Below are 17,480 nucleotides of genomic sequence, written 5' to 3'. Positions count from 1 at the left end.
AGGAAGGTTCTGTGCAGCCCTCAGTTCCCTGATGCCCACAGTGAGTCGGCCCGGGGCTACCCGGTCAGCTGCAGACCGCAGGCTCACCCCTCAGGATTGGCGGCAGCCTTTCAGCACTGCCCGGAGGGCAAGGGCCCCCCCCCCATTCGCTCTGGGCATCGGGGACCTCGGTTTCTTCTCTGGGTTTCCACGCGGCATCCACCCAATAGCATTCTGCATCCTGTCTCCTGGGTCTGAGACACCAAAGCAGGAAATTGCATAACAGGCCCCTCTGGCCGCCCTCCACCCAGATGGCTTCTGGGTGGTTCAGTTCACTGCGAGGTTTGGCTTTCGGTTGTGGAGTCGGCTCCTGAGCTCTGCCGCTGGGAGTGCCTGGTGTGTGTGTGTGTGTGTGTGTGTGTACATGTTCATGCGTGAACACAGAACAGGGGTGCAGGCCTAGCCAGCAGCGGGAGAAAAGCCGAGCTGGATCACATCAGGATAAAGCCAGAGTTGCTCAGGTTTGAACCTTCAGGCCGGCACACAGCTGAGGGTGCTCTGAGGGCACCCCCACACTGGGGGTAGCCTTCGGGGGTGGGGGGGGAGTGTGTCCGGAGGCTGGCCATGAGTATAGCTGAGTCCAAGTGGCATTTAGTCACCCAGTGGAAGCCCTCCCGCCTCTCCGGCTGATAGCAGGTTAATTTAGAAGTCCCAGACTGGGATGAGACGCAGACACCAGACTCGAGCCAGCTGTCGCAAGGTCCCCTCCAGGAGCGGGGCCTGGGCGAGCCGGCTGTCTGGGCTGGGCCGGGCCCACCTGCCCCGGGATGCCTGAGAGAAGCAGGCACACCAGGACCCCACGCGCAGCCTGCCTGTCACCTCTGGCCCCTTCTGGGGAGACCCCAGGCTCTGGACTCTGGTTCACTGTCAGGGCTTCAGTCCATAGAGGGAAACACCACCTGCTGTGGTCCAAGAGGAAGACAGCTTAATGGGAACTGCAAGGGCGAGGGCGGCCGGAGCCGTCAGGCCCCTGGACGTTTCGATCGGCTCACTGTGCCTTCTCACCTCTGGCTCGACTTGCCTCTCGGCCATCTTCTGTCCGGCCGGGCTGGCCCCACCGACATTGTTTCCCCACCTGGCCGGGGGCCCGGGGCCGGCCATTGCATTAAGGCAAATACCGAAGCACCGTGCACACACACTATCCAAAAGGGCCCGCGCAAGTCCTCAGCGTGCGGCTAAGTCCTGCAAAGACACACATCCAGAGCGAGTGCTTCGGGGCTGGAGGGCCCTAGAGGTACCTGTCACCGCGGAGCCCACGGAATACAGAAGGGAAACTTTGACAGAGGAGGAAACTGGCCCTCAGAAAGGGCTTCGGGACTTGCTGGAGGTCACTCAGCTGGGAAGCTGCAGAACGGGGGCGGGTTTCAAGCAGCCGTGTTTCACCCCCGCTCCGTCTCTTCTCTCCCGGCCACAGCACTCCAGTTCGACCAGACCGCCCATAGCCGTGTTTCTGCCAACCTCAGCGCCGGAGGCCCCCCCTCGTGGTGCCAAACACCAGCCAGCAGCGGCCCCGCGGACACTGGAAGATGAAAATTAAGTGCAAGAGAACACATCTGAGCGAATGAGCTCCGTCTCCGCGCTTGTGTCCGGGGAGGCTAACCCGCACGAGCGACGTGGGGCCAGGCGGACTGGACGCAGAGACGGGATCCTTCCTCCGCCGGCCCGAGCCCAACTTAGGTCTGAGTGCCGCTGCCCCCGCTTCATATTTTATGGTCCCTTTTTAATCAGACAGATTGACGGGCGGCGGTATTTGCAGCGAGCGAGACGCAGTCAGAAGCCCCGCGCTATCTGGCCTAACTGGCTGCCACTTGTCTCGCTAAGTGAGGTCGGCCGGTTGCCTGACCTCGCGCGCCTGGGTTTCCTGATCGGCAGGCCGGGACACGCACACCTACTCGTCCTCCCCGCAAAGCACAGCAGCTGCGCCCAGTGTTAACCCTGCACGCGGGCCGCCTCTGACATCAGGGACCAGAGACTTCCTTTCTTCAACATGGCTAACGTCACCGGCAACATCCAGCATCCCAACGTTACTGGGTTTATTCGGGATTCTCAGCATCCTCAACAACTCATACGGAGGGCCAGCCAGTCAGGCAAGTGGATTTCAGTGTTGCTTCCTCAGCTACATTGAGCTAGAGTTCCACACCACGTTGTTTGTTTTTTTTTAATGTTTCTTTAGTTTTGAGAGAGAGAGAGAGAGAGAGCGTGAGTGGGGGAGGGGACAGAGAGAGGGGGAGACACAGGATCGGAGCAGGCTCCAGGCCCCGAGCCGTCAGCACAGAGCCCGACGCGGGGCTCAAACCGCGAACCGCGAGATCGTGACCTGAGCCGAAGTCGGACGCTCGACCGACGGAGCCCCCCAGGCGCCCCAAGACCGAGTTCACGTATCAAACAGCTCGCCCATTTAGAGTGTATGGTTCATTGGCGTTTATTCACAGAGTTGTGCAGCCAGGACCCCAACGTTGGAATGTTTTCATCCCCTCAAAAGGAAACCCCATCCCTGTTAGGTAGCGCTGCCCCCACCCCCCAGCCCGAAGCGCTCGCCATCTCTGTTCTGTCCCCCCGGGATGTCCCTACCTCTGGCCATTCCGGCGCGAATGGAAATAGAACCCCGCGGGCTCGCCCGTGCCTGGCTCCCTTCCCCTCGGCACGTTTTCGGGGTCCCCGTGTTGCAGCGTGCATCGGCGCCCCCTTTTTTGCCAGGACATGCTTGAGATCATCGCCTGCGTGTGAGGCCCTTTGCTAAGCGTTGGGGAAGCAGCAGCTTGGTGGCTGCTGTCCCAGGGAGACAGCTCGCTGTGCCCGCTGTCTGCAGGGGGCCCGACCTGCCGTGGAGGATGCGGGCTTCTCGGCCACATGAGAGAAGTGGGGGGGAAGGGCGTTGCAGCTACAGGAAGCAGAGCCACAGGGAGGGGCCCATCGCTCTCTGCGGGCTCTTAGCGCCCCCGTGGGAGAGGGCGCCTACCGACACCCCTCCGCCCAGTTAACTGTGTGGCCGTAGCTCTTTAAAGGCACTGCCACTTGTGGACGAAGGAGAAGGTCCGGGAGGGAGGGGAAGAGCCCACATCCCTGCAGGTCAGGAGGGAGTTCTCCGGGCTTCTGGGACCGCGTGGCCTCTCACTTCTGATATACACCTGCCAAAAGGGAGGTGGGGAGGGGACGCAGTGAGCTCACCTGGGTTTGCAGGCCTGCGCCGCCCCTCCCTGGCTGTGTGACCTTGAGCAGGTAACCTTTGCTCTCAGGTCTCGGTTTCCTCAGTGGCACAAGAGGGGTTCCTCTCCTCACAGACTGTGGTGGGCGTCCAAAGGTTAACGGACACGAAGGAAGCGGAACGATAGTATCGGGTACACATCAGGTGCTCTGGAAACTTGACCCACTGATACTGGTTGGCCCCTGGGCCTGTTTCCTCATCCGCAAGACGGAACTACAGTGCTTTCTTCCCAGGGAAGGACTCAGTGGGTCAGCAAGCAAAGCCCTTAGCGCAGGGTCTCACACGTCAGTCAGGCGCCCCATGGGGGGTAGTTGTTGTTGACCTTGTGACCAGATGTTAAAATGGTGTTCTTTTCTGCCCCCCGTCTCAGCCCACGTAGAAGGTAGGGAACAACCGCAAGTGGAACGGCCCCACCCTCGGCCCCCCTCACAGGCCACCCACACTGGACGTGCCCAGGGACTGAGGAGCACCGTGGCCCGCCTGGGTCCGCTCCCTGCGCAGGGGTGTGAGCAAAGCGCAGTGGACGGGGCAGGACAAAGGAAGGCCGCCCTGCGGAGGGCTCTCCGTGCACCCTGTCTTCCTCGGGATGGCCGCTTCACTCCAGCCCCTCACCAAGATGGCTGTCCCTGCCAGCCCGTCTCTGCATGGGCTTGGCCTCTGCCCGCTGGGTGCTTAAGGCTCAGTTAACGTTCACCACCGACGCTCCTATTGGAAACCATCCCCAAGAGCTTAGTTGCATGGTCCTGCACCATGCAACTCAAGGCTGGTTCCACCGCCTGCCATCTTGGTTTCACTGGTTTCTTCTGAGCGTTGTCAGCGCCCTTGGCCGAAAACGTAGATGGGCTATTATTTATTATTGTGATAACATACTCCTAAAATTTCCCATTGTAACCACTTTTGAGTGGACGGTTCTGTGCCATTACGTACACGTTGTCGTGTAAACATCACAACTGTCCGTCTCTGGAACTTTGTCACCTTGCACAGCGAAAACTCTCTACAACAGCTCCCCTCTCCCCAGCACCCCTGGCAAACAGCTCTCTACTTTCCGCCTCTGGATGGGACGTATCTAGGGACCTCATATCAGTGGGATCGTAATTTGTCTTGTGACTTACTTCGTCAGCATCGTGTCCTCAAGGTTCATCCATAGTGTAGCGTGCGTCAGAATTTCCTTCCTTTTTAAGGCTGGTCCTTACTTTCCAGGCTTTTTGTCTGAGCTGTGGGTCTCAACTACCCAGAGGCATCCTGGGATTACAGCCTAGTCCCCGCTGCTCGAAGTGAGTCATCAATACACCAGTAAATTACAGAGCTGTACAAGGAAGTCCATGTGTGGTTCATTTTTGGAAGATTTCCCTCCCCATCGGTTAAAATAATAAAATTCCAAGTGCTTCAAGAGATAAATTTTTCTCATCTGGAAAATTCCCTTAGCTGGAAAACGCTATTTTCCATGAAATGAGGTTATTTCTAGGCACGAATAAGGAGGTAAGAGTAGGAGGAAGCATTTGGGACGTGCTTAGCCAAGGTGGACTCCAGGGTGAGCTTTGAGAAGGTCCTTTACCGTATCCTCAGGAGCAGGTGTTTATAGGTGTAAACTTGGGCTCCCCCAATCCTCTTAATCTGGGCATGGCTCATCCCAAGATGTGGTGGGGACAGGAGGGGGAGCCCCAGAGGCTGCGGCCAGGGTGCCCCACTTGACCACCGGCCGGTGTCCTCATCACAAATTACTGGCAGAGGAGGCACCTGCCCTGATGTTCAGTGATCATGCGGTTTGCCTGCAGACCTGTCAGCAACGGAAAACGAGCTCTCTTTGGGACTTCTGGAACCTCTCTGATCCGTGAGAAGTTCGGCACTGCGGGGCCTCAGAGAATAAGCCTCGCGGTTGGCAAGGTGTGGAGCACCAGGCACCGGCCTTTCACTGCAGAGCCGTGGATTGGTGGTTAATGTGGCACTTATCAGGATGTTGTTACGTGGGAGGCAAAGGGACTTCCCTGCAAACGGCCGCTTCCTGTAAAGGTTACTGAGGGGAGGCTGGCACGAGCTCTGCAGCTGTCCCCTTGACAGGCAGCACCACACCACAGTGATGTGCCACACGGATATGCTCCGTCCCCCTTTGACGGATGAGACTCCAACTCCCTGCTCCCAACAGGAAGCTGATGATCTTATAGAAACTGTGGGTGTGAGAAACAGTGGTGGGGTTGGCCATAACTGGTCGTGTGATGGCCACGAAACCCAGAAAGGTCTGAATCCTGCCCACGATCTGTCTTCCTCTCCTGGGAGGTCTGAGGGAGGCGGATGCCCTAGGAAGAAGCCCCACTTCCTTTTTAGCTAGACAGGGGTTTTGAAATCCAGCCTCAGAATCCAGAAAGCTAGGTCCTGCAGAGCAGCTCTTCCTTCCCATGGCCAAGCCCCTGCTACGTGGCACATCATTCTGGCTGCTTGGAGGGCAGGTAGGAGGAACCAGACAGGGCTATCCGTTCTACCACTCGTATTCAGCCTTGGGCACAGAGCAACGAAGCAAGAAGAAAAAAGCAAATGCATAAAGAGCGGCGCCTGAGTCGCTCCGTTGGTTGAGCTTCCGACCCTTGATGTTGGCTCAGGTCTTGATCTCAGGGTCATGAGTTCAAGCCCTGCATTGGGCTCCACGCTGGGCATGGAACCTACTTAAAAAAAGTGCCTTAAGGGGAGCCTGGGTGGCTCAGTCCATTAAGTGTCTGACTGTCGATCTCAGCTCAGGTCATGATCTCACGGTTTGTGAGATCGACCCCTGTAGTGGGCTCTGCGTTGACAGTGCAAAGCGTGCTTGGGATTCTCTCTCTCTCTCTCCCTCTCTCTGCCCCTCCTCTGCTCATGCTCTCTCTCAAAATAAATAAACGAACTAAAAAAAAAATGTTAAGGAAAAAAAATTTGCAGTGAAATGATAAATTATGTGTGCAGAAAATCCAAAACAACAACAACAAAAACAACAACAACAACACACACACACACACACACACACACACAGAGAATTAAGCAAATTTAGCATAGTAAGAGGGCATGTGGTCAACGAATATGAATCGGTTACATTTCTATCTACCACCAATTGTTCCGGTATCATTTGTTGAAGACGACTCTTTCCCCACTGACCTGCCTCTTCACCTTTGTCAAAAAAATCAATCGTATTATGTGTGGATCTATCTCTGGACTTTCTATTCTGCATAACTGACCTTGACACAGAATCTGAAGCAGGCTCCAGGCTCTGAGCCGTCAGCTCAAACTCACGACCCACGAGATCATGATCGGAACCGAAGGTGGACGCTTAACCGACCGAGCCACCCAAGCGCCCCCAACAGTAGGTTCTTCCCTACTTCCCAGATGCTCCTTACCAGGCCAAAGAAGTTCCCTTTCACTTCTATTTTGCTGAGAGTTTGTCGGGAACAAACACTGCATTTTATTGAATGCTTTTTCCGTATCTATTGAGATGATCACATGTGTTTCTTTTTACTGTTAAGTGGTAAATTGTACTGAGTGATTTTCAAATGTTAAACCAAACTTGAGTTGCCAGAAAGTCCCAGTTGGTCATTATGCATTTCCTTTTTATACATTGTTGGATTGGATGGCTAACCTTCTGTTAAGAATTCTTAGTATCTTGATGAGTGATTTGTTTGTAGTTTTATTATATATCTTTGTTGCGTGTTGGTATCAGAGGAATGCTAGTCTCCTAAGATGAACTGGGAAGTATTCCCTTCTCTTTAATTTTCTGGAAGAGTTGTATTTAATTGATATTGTTTCTTCCTTAAATACTTGGCAGAACTCACTGGGGAAGCCATTTGGATCTGGAATTTATTTTATGGGAAAAATTTGATGATAAATTCAAATTTTTTTATAGCTATTGGGCTATTTAAATTATCTATTTCTTCTTGAGTGAACTTCGATGATTGTGTTTTTCAAGAAATTAGCCTGCTTCATCTTAGGTGAGCTTATTGGTATAAAGATGTTCATAATAGTCCTGATTATCCTTTTTAATATCTAAGAAGTTGTAGTGATGTTACCTTTCTTATTTCTGACACTGTATTTTTTGTCTTTTTTCCCTCATCAGTCTGGCTAGAGATTTATCAATTTAATTGATTTAAAGAACTAGTTTCATTGATTTTTCTTATTTTGTATCCTATTTTATTCATTTCAGCTCTGTTTATTATTTCCTTTCTTCTGCCTATCTTGGGTTTCATTTACTTTTCTTTATCTACTTTCTCATTAGATAGCTTTCTTCTTTTTAAAATATAGGCATTTAGTGCTACGAAGTTCCCTCTAAGTACTGCTTTAGCACCACAAATTGTGATTGGTTTTGTTTTAATAAATATACTTAAGTTAAAATTATTTTCTAATTTATTTTAAAATTTCTTCTTTGAGTCACGAGTAATTTAGAAATGTGTTATTTAGCTTCTAAATATTTGGGGATTTTCCAGATATCGTTCTCTTAATGTCTTCTAATTAATTCCACTGAGGTCAGAGAATATATTTTATATGGCTTGATTCCTTTCAATTTATTGAGACTTGTTTTATGATTCAGGATATGGCCTATCTTGGTATCTATGTACACTTGAAAAGAAAATATATTCTACTGGGGTGCCTGGGCAGCTTAGTCAGTTAAGTGTCCTGACTCTTGATCTCAACTCAGGCCTTGATCTCAGTCAGGGTCATGGGTTCAAGCCCACCCAGGGTAGAGCCTACAAGAAAGAAAGAAGGAAAAAGAAGGAAGGAAGGAAGGAAGGAAGGAAGGAAGGAAGGGAAGGAAGAAACAAAGAGGGAAGGGAAGAAAGGAAGGAAGAAAAGAAAGAGAAAGAAAGAAAGGAAAGAAAGACAGGAAGGAAGAAAATATATTCTGATTCTGATACTGGGTAGTGTTGTATAAATGTTGATTATGTTGAAGTTGGTTGGAAGTGTTGTTCATGTCTTCTATAGCCTTATTGATTTTCTGTTTACTTCTATCAGTTATTGACCAGGTTATTGAAACCTCTGACTGTAACTGTGGATTTATTGGTTTCTTCTTGCAGTTCTAATGGTTTCTCTTCATGTACTTTAAATCTCTGTTGTTAGGTGCAGAAACATTCAGGATGCATGATAGATTATGAAACGACTGTGTATTCCCTGATAATATTCTTTGCTCTGAAATCTACCTTATTTGATATAGAGCCACTCCAGCTTTTCAGAAAAATTTATGTTGGCATGTTATCTTCTTCCATTCTTTTTAACCTACTTGTGTCTTAAAGTTTCTTATAGACAGCATATAGTTGGGTCTTGTTTTTTAATCCAATTTGACAATCTTGGCATTTTGATTGAGAAATTAGACTATTTACGTTTGTTGTACTTACTGATATGGCCGGGTTTAAATCAACTGTCTGTTTATTTTCTATTTGTCTTATCTGTTCTTTGCTCCTCTTTTCCCCTTTTTCTGCCTTCTTCTGGATCAGGTTTTATGATTTCATTATATCCCCTTTGTTGGCTTATCAGCTGTACCTTTTTGTTGTACTATTGCGGTGGTTGGTTTGAGGTTCACCCACACACATTAACCTGTCATAGTCTGTCTTCAGTTGGTGTTCTACCATTTGGGGGTAGTAGATAAACCCTACAGCAGTATACTTTCATTTCTTCTCTCCCTACCTTTTTGTTTTTGTTATCAGACATTTTTCTCTACATATGTCATAAAACCCATAATGCATGGTTTTAATCTTTGCTTTAGTTATCTTCTAAAGAGACTTGAAAAATACCTTCCAAAATCTTTATACTTACTCATGCAGTTACCATTTCTGACGTCTTTCCTATTTCTTCTAACTCTCCTCTCTCTTTCAGGGACTCTCATTTCACATATTATTAAGCTGCTTAAAGTTGTCCCACTTTTAGTGATGTTCTATTCCAACTTTTTCAGTCTTCTCTCTTTGTGCGGTTCATTTTGGGTCATTACTATCGCTCAATCTTCGATTTCATCAAAACTTTCCTCTGCAATGCCTGACAGCCTCTTAGTGCCATCCAGGACATTCTCATCTCAGACATCACAGTTTTCATCTCTAGTTTGATTTGGGTCTTTTCCATGCCACTATGCAACACGTTCAGTCTTTCCTCTAGCCTCTTAGACGCACAGAATACAGTTTTAATAATGGCTTCAAAGTTCTCGATGATGGACTTTATCATCTGTGTCACTTCTGGATCAATTTCAGTTATTTGATTTTTCTCATTTTTGGCCATATTTCTCTGCTTTTTGTGTACTCGGTACTTTTTTTAATGTTTATTTTTGAGAGAGAGAGAGAGAAACAGAGCATGAGTGGGGAAGGAGCAGAGAGAGAGAGAGAGAGAGAGGAAGACACAGAATCCAAAGCAGGCTCCAGGCTCTGAGATGTTGGCACAGATGCGGGACTTGAACCCACAAACCGCGAGATCATGACCTGAGCGGAAGTTGGATGCTTAACCGACTGAGCCACCCAGGTACCTTGCATACTTGGTAACTTTTGATTGGATGCTGGAAACGGGGAAACTTACCTTGTTGGGTACTGGGTAGTTTTGTATTGTTGTGAGTTTCTTGAGTTTAGTTCTGGGATCTTAGTTGGAAATAGTTTGATTCACTTGGGTCTTGCTTCTAAGCTTTGTTACATGAGGTCAGAGTGGCCATGTGTTTAGGACTACTATTTCCCTGCAACTGAGGCAAAACCCTTCTGAGTACTCTACCCAAAGCTAGGTGAGTTATGAGGATTTCCACTTTGGCTGGCAGGAGCCAGCACTATCTTCTGCCCTAAAGTTCTGAGGATTCTGCCTCTAGACCCTTCATGTTGCTTTCTCTCCATAGAATTCCCTCAAATGTGCACACCGATCGCTACTTAGCCAATACTTCAGAGTCCCTCTGCAGAGCCAGAGTCCTCTCTGTGGAGCCCTCTCCTCTCCTCTCTGATACCTTGTGAACTCACAGAGATCACTGGGCTCCACTCGGACTCCCTTCCCCTATGCTGCTCTGGAAATGTGCTCGAGGCGGGCAACTGGGGCAACTGGAGGGCTTACCTCTTTATGTCTTGAATCTCAGGGGTCAGCATCCCTTGCTGTTTGACGTCAACCATCTGGAAAACCATTTGACCGAATTTTCCTTCGGATCAGAGTGAATCCAGTACCTACTCGTTCATCTTGCTGGAAACAGGAAAGCTCATCTCAGCTTACTTGGGAATAAAACAATCTGTGGGCCAGTGTCCCCCATTTCCACATCTTCTAGAGGAAAAGAGCTCAGAAACAACCTAGAATTGGAGGAATCAACAGGTTTCTTAAAAAGGTATTACTGTAGCCATTTCATAAGAACCTCATGATTACTAGAGAGGAAAGCAATAATAATTCTACGGTTCGTTAATTCATCCACAGGCAGTGACCGAAAACCATGAGCAACTCAAGACAACGGCGGCGCCTGCAGAAACAACGCAGTCCTCGCCCAAACCGCAGGATTTCCAGGCTCTCCGGCCAGGCACTCTTGCAGAAGCACATGTTGCCCAAAGTCACACAATGGCCACACGCCTCCACCGGGACTCAGAGTCCCCCACAGACTTTCTCCAAACTTCTAACTTGTGAGGAGCTACAATGGGTAGCCCTTTCTAACTCAGTAGGTCGTTTTCCTTGCACATGAAAGAAATCTAATTCTATGTGGAAGAACAGACGTTCATTTTTAGGTCCACAGAGAATGCTGCCCAGAGGCTTGGGCACTGGGCCGATGAGAAGTGGCTCTGACACCAGGGGCTGAGGTGGAGACGGAGAATTCTGCTTTAAGGATGGGCAGTGGAGGTTCCATTGTCTTCTCTCGTCCTTTGCCCTGTCCTACTTCTCAAATCTTATGTTAGCACCGGGAAAAACAAAACAAAACAAGACAGGAGTATTTGATGGTATTCATAAACCTACACAGGGTAATGAATCTCCCTAACACAGGTCCCCAAGGCCCTGTTTCCTGTTACTGGCAGGCAGCTAAGTCAAGTGTACTTACAATATTCTATTTGTTCTAGACAGAAGTTTAGCTGTAAGACAAAATGAACATCTTTGATTAAGAATCTAATTGGAGGGGCGCCTGGGTGGCTCAGTAGGTTAAGTGTCTGACTCTTGACTTCGGCTTGGGTTATGATCCCAGGGTTCGAGCCCCAATCCTCTGCTTGGGATTCTCTCTCTGTCCCTCGCCGGCTCGCTCACTCCTTTCAAAATAAATAAACTTAAAAAAGACTTAAGAAAAAGAATCCGATTGGAAAGTAAATTGGCTCTTAGATTAGAATAGCTCTGCCTACTCAGACAAGTTGCGCTCATGCCCTGATCAACGTTACCTGACCAACTGAGTTGAGACAAGCCCTTTTCTGCTCCGGATCATCCAATCTAATCCCTTCAGTACAAAATAATCTTTATAGGCAGGATAGGCCGTTGGAAAGAAGAGAGAGTTGCAGAGAAACTCAAGGTGCACTCTGATGTTCTATCTAAGAGGCAAGTGGATGGACACCATCATGAAAAATGCTCATCTCTACAATAAAAATCAGACTAGAAGCTTCCGGAGGGAGAGTGTTAATTTCTGTGTATTATTAGCAGCTTCCAATTTCAGGCCCAGTGCATTTTGAGGCCTCACTTCAACACGGATTGCTGAGAAGTGAAATCTTGCCTTCATAGGTGCCGTTCTGTTGGGGGAAATTATGCAGTGAGGGCATTATAATGGGACCCCCAAAGGCAAATAGGTACAAATCTTGGTAAACAGGCAGAAGCGAGAGGAGGCGGGACCGGCCTGGTTTGCACCTTTGAGCTCTGGGCACCGTTTTCTAAGGCCAAGCAAAAGCTTCTAAAGGACCATGCGTTCCTGCCATTCGAGACTATAAGGACCCACGGGATAGCAGATCCCCATGATGTGACTTCCAATAACTGATTTTTAAAAATTTTTTAAGTTAATTCATTTTTGAGAGAGAGACAGAACACAAGCAGAGGAGGGGCAGAGAGACAGAGAGAGAGAGAATCTGGAGCTGTCAGCACAGAGCCCGAACCCGACGTGGGGCTCGAACTGGCGAGCCGGGAGCTCGTGACGTGAGCCCAAGTTGGCCGCTTAACCGCCTGAGCCACCCAGGCGCCCCTCCAACAGTTGATTTCTGTGGCCGAATAGGTGAAGATAAAATGTGTACCACAACAGATCTGACTGTGGATCTTTTTCTTATCCGGTGAACACTCACTGCACAAGCTGACCCATCAGGCGTATCTTTTTAACTTGTGAGACTCTGAGAAAGTTTCCACCTCTGGCCAGCCGTCGCATTTGCTAACAGAGCAAGTGACTCAGATCTTGCAGCAGACTCAATTTTTAGCTCTTTGGTTATAGCCGTATACTAATGAGCACGAGAATCATTACGTGCAAAGACAAATGGGTCAGAAATGGGAACTTTGCATTCTGCTCATTCCAACAGATGATGACGAAAGTCCTACCGGCTTTCTATACAACGTCTCGTTTAATCCCCAACAAATCTAGAGGAACGTGTTATCATTCACCCTTTTGAGAGGTGACGAATCTAGGGCTCAGGGAGGTTAAGTGACTTGTCTGAGGTCACACAGGTAGGACGGGATCTTGGTGCAGACAATAGCCACGATCTTAACCAAGAAACTCTACTTGCCAGGCTGAGTCACTTTCTTCCCCTCTTTGGGTCTCGATTCCCTTCTGTGTTCAAGTGGGGGAAGCAAACCGGATGATCTTCAGCCCTAAACTGCTAGGCTTCTTTGGTTCCCACCTGGGCCAGCTCTGCTGTGTGACAGGGCCACAGACAGGACCGCCTCCTCCCTTGAGCACCCATCTTTCAGCCAGCCAGCACACCCGGTGAGAACAGGGCCCGGGTGAGAAGTGTGTGGCTGGGAACGGCCAGACCCAGCGTGCCACAGGAGAGAGCACGGCGTGCGTGCCGTGCAGATGGCGAACCGGCAGGGGAGCCACACGCGGGAAGTACGACACGTCAGTAAGTGCTTCTGGATGATGACCGCTGGTCCCCACCATCTGTGATGCTCACGACCACAGCGTGGCCCGAGCACCACTTGGCTTGTGTGTCTCAGACGTGGCGTTTACTCCTGTTGCCAGGATGGCGCCGAATGAAAAAAGACAACCCTACGGAGGGGAGTCGGGCCAGGCCAGGTGTCTGAAGCCCTCAACAGGGGAAGTGGGCCCGGGGCTCGATTCAGCTCCGGGCCAACTGCTGCTACGGGATAAAGAGAGGAGCTCGGCTCCCTCGGGCCCCGGGGCGGGAGGGGTTCGGGCCACGCTGTCAAACCACCCGCATTACAGCATTTCCATTTCCCTACGCTGGGGCACGCGCTGTTCCCTAAAACCCAGAAAACGAAAGTGACTTAGAAGCAGACATCTCGAGACTTGAGAATTCTAAACGCTTCTGAGAATGCTGGCTGGTGACAGTTCCGCTGTACCCTCAGTTCCCACAGCTCCTCTGTCAGCTGCAGCCAGTGACTCCATGCCGGCCCTTCCTGCTCCCCCTGCACCCCCCTGGCCCACCGGAGGGCTCTGGGGCCATGAGATTGGCAAGGGCGGGGCCAGAAACCTAGAGACTGAAAGATGGGGGTGGGGGGGGTGACCCTTCCCTGGGGCCGGCCCTGCACCCTCCTTCCTGGGCCAGGATGAGGCTGAAGGGGAGACGAGGCCAAGGCCAAGGGGTCTTTCGGCCCGAGGCCCTGCCCCTCCTCTGGGGAGCCTGGTCCGGAAGTGAGCGCTGCTGGTCAGCTCTGGGGGCGGCGCATGCCCAGGGCAGGGGGCACCGGGGCTCCTCTGTGAGACGGCCAGGGGCTCTGCCAGGCACTGCCCTCCGCCCTGTGCACACCTGCCCTGTGAGGTAGGCGGTACCCGCCCCATTTCAGTTTGGGCCAGATGACGCAACCGGCTTCAGCTGACAGGTGTCAGAGAGCCTCACGGCCAGGCGTCCCCGTGTCCGGTCTGTGCTCGCTGTCACCAGAGTGCCACAGACAGCTGCTGTAGCGCGAAGCCAGTGCCTTCCTGGGGCCAGCGCAGTGGGGACAGGCGGGGGCTCTGGTCGGCCCGGGCAGAGAGCACTGGAGCCGGCCCCCGGGCCCCGCTCGAACACGGCCCTTGCTGTGTGGCCCCGGTGTGCGGGGCTCCTGACCTGCCCCCAAGCCTTGTCATCTCCTGCCGGGGTCTGGCTGTTGAGCACGTCCTAGCTTCCGCCTGGGAAGTTGCTCCGGGTGGCATTTATTCCACAGTTCCTGACTCATGCTGTCTTGGTGCGGTCGTGGGTGGACAGACAAGGCTGACATGGCCCCTGCCCTCTGGGAACTGACTTTTGGAGGTGGGGGGGGGGGTGGAGACGAGACTAGATAAACAAATCAAGCGATCGATTACATGAATAATTGTAATTGCGACGCCTGCCTCAAACTAGTGCAGAGCGACAGGAGAGAACGAGAGGGGAGCTGCGGAGTCCGAGCCGGGCAGGCACTGGGGGCAAGTGTGCTTATTTAACCTGAGCCTGGCAGGCGAGTGGGAATGGCGTGAGGACACGCAGGGCTGCAGAAACTGAGTGGGGAAGCCCCAGAGTGGGGTGGGGGAAGGACAACGGGCCACCAAGAAGGGAGAAAGCGCAGAGGGGCCTGGAGAATCAGGACAGAGAGGCGAGAAGAGGGGGCGGCCGAGGTAGGAGAGACCAGATGTGGGACCCGCAGGCTATGGTCAGGACTCTAGGTGGAAGGCCAAGCCGAGGTGTGAACGTGGACAGCGAACGCGGGGAGGTCAGGAAGCAGCACCTCCTTGGTGTCCCCCTGGCCCAAGCCCAGCCGGGCCTGCGAGGGGAGGGTGGGCAGGGGCGGTGCTGGGGAGGGGGCGTGGGGGGACACGCCGCGATGGGGGAGAGCCCGGCTCGCTGCAACGTGCGGCAGCGGGCTCCTGCCTGCGTCCCCCCCCCCCCCCCCCCTTCCCCGCACAGACCGCAGCCGGTGATCTCGGGCCGCAAACAATGTGGAGAATCTCCGGCCAGGGCTGTGGAATGGACAGGATTCTATTTATAAGCAGAGAGGGGCCGAACAACGGAGCAACTGCTGCCTCGGTGGGTCTGTGGCCTGACCTCCTGGGGGACTCTGGAAAGCCTCAAAGCCGTCCCCGGAAGAGACGGCACAGGAAGGAGGGGATTAGACGGCTCAAGGGCATGAAGCCAGCTGCTTCCTCCAGGGTCCGATCGCCTTCATCAGAGAGCGGCCGGTCAGCCCCCATCTGTGTGTGGTGTGCACCAACACGGGCTGAACAGATTGAGCCTCTGCCCCGCCTCCCTCCCCGGGGCCGTGGTTTAGATGGATGATGACCACGTACAAGGCTGGAGCCAGCAGAATGGGGGCACGTAACCGCACGTTAGGCGGAACGTTTGCTGCGGTCCGTGTCCACGGTCAGCCCACGTGCATGGGGGAGACTGGACGGGTGCGTGGTAAGGGCCGCAGCAGTGTCCCCGGCACAAGCAGGCAGGTCTTTCTTCTGAAACGAAGGACTCTATTGGGGAAGAAACATTGTGAGAGCCGATGGCGGGCCTAAGAGGGCAGGGGTGTGTGGTGCCGGGCAGGGCAGGTGGCTCTGCCCGGCTTCCTCCTGGGTCTGGTCACCACCAGACTTAAGACTCGGCAAACGGCTTGCTCTCCGGGCTTCAGGTCCTCATCTGGAAGATGTGGGTTATAGTCCCCAGCCTGTAGGTTAAATGTGAAAATGCCCGTGAAGTGCTCAGGCTAGACAGTGCCTGGCACCACTGTAAGCGTCCGGGGAATTCTCACCGTTGTTCTAACGGAATACGAGAGAGGAATGTGTGAGAAACACCGCCCGCCAGGAAGTAATCTATGCTTCTGTTCGGTGACACCAGCGATGAGGCAGCTCCCAGCAGGAGTTCCAAGGAATCTGGCTCCAGCAGAAAGGTTCCCTGGTCACAAAGATTTCGGGAATGGCAGACCATGTCATCTTACTGATCCACAAAGCAAATTTGCATACGAAAGGCTCAAAAGAGCCCTTCGATCGGAAAATTTTGTTCTGTCTGGTCTTCTCCCCAACTGACTTGACCACAGAGCCCTTTTTAGTTCGGGCTGTATGCGAACTTCCCAGAGGAAACGTATCCTTTTTCTAATTAAAAAACAATTTTTTTTAACGCATATTTATTTTTGAGAGAAAGGGACAGAGTGCGAGCAAGGGAGGGGCAGAGACAGAGGGAGACACAGACTCCGAAGCGGGCTCCAGGCTCCGAGCTGTCAGCACAGAGCCCGACGCGGGGCTCGAACTCACAGACCGCAGGATCATGACCTGAGCTGAAGTCAGACACTTAACCGACTGAGCCACCCAGGCTCACCTCCCACAGGACACCTTCCAGACACAAAAGTTGGGGGCTAAAACAGTCCTGGTCTAACTGCCTGTTTCCACATGCGAGCGAGCGAGGGAAGAGCAGACAAACCAGGGAGAACGAGGATGGGAGGAGGGAGAGACGGATCCCGACAGCCCAGCCCAGGGGTTTTCCACTGGGCAGGCAATACGTGGAAAGAACAGAACGTAAGGTTGGGCAAGCGCTCAGGGGCGCCAGCCAGGTGTTCTGTGGGACAGTGAATGGAGCCCACGGGATGATGGGACCGGAGGGAAGGGAGAGACTGAGACCCAAGCTGGGGAGGGTGTGTGGAGGGAGGCGGGAGGAGCCATGTCAGGAGGCAGGGTGAGGTCAAGGAAGGCACTCCCCAGTCCCATGCATCACGGGGGACGGGGGGCTTCACGGAGAAAAGTGTTCAGGAGCTGATGGCCCACTTGTGCTGCAGTATGTGTGTGTGTGAGCAGATGCCCCACGAGCAGCTGAAATTTGAACCCTGTGTCTCTCACTGACAATTTCAGAAAGATCCCTTACCTTGGATTAATGGCAAACCAAAAACCAAAAAACAACAAAACAAAACATGTCGACGGGAGCGAGTTCTCTCTCAGATGATCTCCTGGAGGGGAAAATATTTCGAATTACCGAAGTTAAAAGGTTTCTCAAAATGTGGCCCACGGACCACCCGTGAAGCTTGTCAGGAACAGGTTCAAGGGCCCCAGTGAACTCTCTGATCAGAATCTCAGAGTTGAGCTCTCCGTGTTGGAGCTCTGTTAGTGGGGGACGATCCCTCATGCAGTGGAGTCCTGTGTTTGACAAGGGGCTCGAAGACACCCCCCACTCTGAACTGCAAGAGGGTGACACAAGAATCCAGAACTCTCTACCCTGGTAGGGCAAGGCCCCGT

Source organism: Lynx canadensis, chromosome D4 (assembly GCF_007474595.2).
Source record: "Lynx canadensis isolate LIC74 chromosome D4, mLynCan4.pri.v2, whole genome shotgun sequence".
In the NCBI taxonomy this organism is placed as follows: domain Eukaryota; kingdom Metazoa; phylum Chordata; class Mammalia; order Carnivora; family Felidae; genus Lynx; species Lynx canadensis.
The sequence above is the reverse complement of the archived record's forward strand: the minus strand, read 5'-3'. Positions refer to the sequence as shown.